We start from the raw sequence: 4,000 nt of genomic DNA on the forward strand, positions 1-4,000 counted from the left end.
AAACATCTTTGGTAGTCAAATTTCATTTATAATTTTTTACAATGACATAGTATTAGTATCAGAAAATTAAGTCACATTTGGTTTTTACTATGTTATGTCAAATAACTGATATGATTCAAAAAACTAATAGAAAAAAGTGATGTTAATTTGTCAATGGATGTATATAGTTTTTAAGGATGTGTAAAAAGGTCGATTTTTTCGATAACCAATTAAAACCATTGTACATAGGTAGAGGTTGAATTCTTAATCATATATATTAAATTTACTGAGGGCTAATAATGAGTTTGTGTGATATAGTATTTTTTTAAGCAAATCTCAGCCATTATAATATTCAAAAGAGAATTAGTAATTCTTTTAGTAAAAAAGATATTTAAAAACTATAACAATAATGATAATAATAATAATAATAATAATAATAATGAGATTCAAAATTGGTTCATTTTTGGATCTCTAATTCCTCGTACATTGTTTAGCTTGAACTTCACACTCACCACTTAGGTCAAATGGCTGCCAAAGGGTGGAGGCGACTTCACCGTGCCGAATGTCAACTTTCTAAATCTCGCGGTCTTGTCTGGACTATGCCTTAATAGAAAAGATTGTCACTCCATCCAATCTGCTAAATCTTGTGCTCAAGCTCTCAACATGAACAATAATTTTTGTCAAATCTTTTTATCTCAAATTCCTCAACCTTGCACAAAGGTGAACGAATCATTTTTAATATAGTATTTCAAGCACTCTAAATTTGTCTTAGAGTTTGTACACATAAATACTCAGGATAATTCAATCTTTTCAGATTTGCACAAGACGAATGAAAATTCGAATGTAGCGAAGAGTGTCTGAAATTTATTCTAGGTGATATGCACTTTTTGTTATGATTTTCTGAATCCCGAATTCTTAATATATAGGTAAAACTGGTATTTTTTCAAAAGGTTGCGACCCTTGATGGAACACACACTTTCAACAAAACTTTTGCTAAGTCTCGCATTGTTTAACCTACAATAACACTTTTGAAAGGTTGCACTATTTCGCCTACAACAACGGTTTTCAAAGATTGTATTGTTTCGCATTCTATAACACTTCGCAAAGTGTTTCCTATTTCGAATTCAAAATAAAAACTTCCTCCTGCAACTCTTCACTAGTGTTTCCTATTACTGAATTTAAAAATTAACTTTCACTTGCACATTTTCTTGTCATTTTGAAACACATTAAAGATTATTAATTCTTAATAATTTACAACAATAAACAGCAACTTAAAATGTCAATCTATAGAATTTATTTAATGACTTACACAATGCATGCATATAACTTCTCTTTTCTTACTAGGAAATTTGTTTAAAAATTAAAGAAACACTATTAATCAATTTTAATAGAAAAAAATAAGAACATTATTAAAAGACAAAGTTGAATTGAAAAAACAAGTTAAATTCATGTGAAACAAACACAGATTATGGTAATAAAAACATGCTTGAGGAATAATCAAAAATAAACTAATTCAATGGATATCGCTTTTGCCAAATGTTTTTAAACTCGTAAAAAAAATAGATTCCTTGTGCACTAATACTACGATAACATTTGGATGTACATGTTGCGGGGCCTGGCCGCGCGGTGGTTGTTGTTGCGTGGGTTGGGTGGTTCCTTGTGGTTGCTGGTGTAGTGTGTTTGTGGGGGGGTGGCCCGTAGGGGCGCGCCACTACCCCCACCCTCCCCCCCCCCCCACCCTTCCTCCCCTCCCCTCCTCCTCCCACACACTCCCCACACACAACACACACCTCATTATCCGTCCCTCTCCACCCGTCGGCCCCTACCCTTCATCCTTTGTTGAATCATAAACTGTGAAATTTTGTTGCTTGTTATTCCATTTTATTTCACATGAATAGACAGTAATGTTGTTGTGATTTGCATTGAAAAACCATTCCACAAATTGTCCACTGTGAAGGGTTTTTTCTCCAAGATCATTGTTGATGATCGACAATGTAAAATAAGAACAGTGTCAACTTTCAAATCATTTTCAACACGTACATTTATCTTTTTTTCACTCATCTCACCTTCACGACAATGAACATAACCTGTTGTCATGATCACCAATACAACAAATATAGTCAAGACATTCATCGTAATGTTTTTCTCCCAATAAAAAATTACACAAATTTAATTATCAAGTCTAATGCACTATCACACGCTATATATAATCTATTTGATCCACAGTTATCTTTTGGTAGCACATGGATTGATAAAACTTGTGGCTACATAGTTCCCAAACCAGAATTGTAAAAAATATGGTAAAAAATTTCATGCAATAGTAATTAAAAATTCTTTTCTAGACAAACTTTTGTTTATCTCTCTCTCTCTCTCTCTCGCTCTCTCTCTCTCTCTATCTCTCTCTATATTATATATATATATATTATATATATATATATATATATATATATAATATATATATATATATATATATATATATATATATGGGGTAAAAAATTTAATCTAATGACAATTAAAAAGTTTTTGTAGTCAATTTTTTTTAATAAATCTTTATATATATATATATATATATATATATATATATATATATATATATATATATATATATATATATATATATATATATATATATTGGTAAAAAATATATTCAATTGAAAATTAAAACATCTTTGGTAGTCAAATTTCATTTATAAATTTTTACAATGACATAGTATTAGTATCAGAAAATTAAGTCACATTTGGTTTTTACTATGTTATGTCAAATAACTGATATGATTCAAAAAACTAATAGAAAAAAGTGATGTTAATTTGTCAATGGATGTATATAGTTTTTAAGGATGTGTAAAAAGGTCGTTTTTTCGATAACCAATTAAAACCATTGTACATAGGTAGAGGTTGAATTCTTAATCATATATATTAAATTTACTGAGGGCTAATAATGAGTTTGTGTGATATAGTATTTTTTTAAGCAAATCTCAGCCATTATAATATTCAAAAGAGAATTAGTAATTCTTTTAGTAAAAAAGATATTTAAAAACTATAACAATAATGATAATAATAATAATAATAATAATAATGAGATTAAAATTGGTTCATTTTGGATCTCTAGTTCCTCGTACATTGTTTAGCTTGAACTTCACACTCACCACTTAGGTCAAATGGCTGCCAAAGGGTGGAGGCGACTTCACCGTGCCGAATGTCAACTTTCTAAATCTCGCGGTCTTGTCTGGACTATGCCTTAATAGAAAAGATTGTCACTCCATCCAATCTGCCTAAATCTTGTGCTCAAGCTCTCAACATGAACAATAATTTTTGTCAAATCTTTTTATCTCAAATTCCTCAACCTTGCACAAAGGTGAACGAATCATTTTTAATATAGTATTTCAAGCACTCTAAATTTGTCTTAGAGTTTGTACACATAAATACTCAGGATAATTCAATCTTTTCAGATTTGCACAAGACGAATGAAAATTCGAATGTAGCGAAGAGTGTCTGAAATTTATTCTAGGTGATATGCACTTTTTGTTATGATTTTCTGAATCCCGAATTCTTAATATATAGGTAAAACTGGTATTTTTTCAAAAGGTTGCGACCCTTGATGGAACACACACTTTCAACAAAACTTTTGCTAAGTCTCGCATTGTTTAACCTACAATAACACTTTTGAAAGGTTGCACTATTTCGCCTACAACAACGGTTTTCAAAGATTGTATTGTTTCGCATTCTATAACACTTCGCAAAGTGTTTCCTATTTCGAATTCAAAATAAAAACTTCCTGGCAACTCTTCACGAGTGTTTCCTATTACTGAATTTAAAAATTAACTTTCACTTGCACATTTTCTTGTCATTTTGAAACACATTAAAGATTATTAATTCTTAATAATTTACAACAATAAACAGCAACTTAAAATTGTCAATCTATAGAATTTATTTAATGACTTACACAATGCATGCATATAACTTCTCTTTTCTTACTAGGAAATTTGTTTAAAAATTAAAGAAACACTATTAATCAATTTTA

General features: G+C 29.9%; 1 pseudogene; it reads right to left on the reverse strand.

The window, feature by feature from the left end:
• Positions 1 to 1,474: 1,474 nt before the first annotated feature.
• LOC127102141 (S-protein homolog 29-like) lies at positions 1,475 to 2,136 on the reverse strand (annotated as a pseudogene).
• Positions 2,137 to 4,000: the final 1,864 nt, after the last annotated feature.

This window comes from Lathyrus oleraceus, chromosome 7 (genome assembly GCF_024323335.1).
Source record: "Lathyrus oleraceus cultivar Zhongwan6 chromosome 7, CAAS_Psat_ZW6_1.0, whole genome shotgun sequence".
In the NCBI taxonomy this organism is placed as follows: domain Eukaryota; kingdom Viridiplantae; phylum Streptophyta; class Magnoliopsida; order Fabales; family Fabaceae; genus Lathyrus; species Lathyrus oleraceus.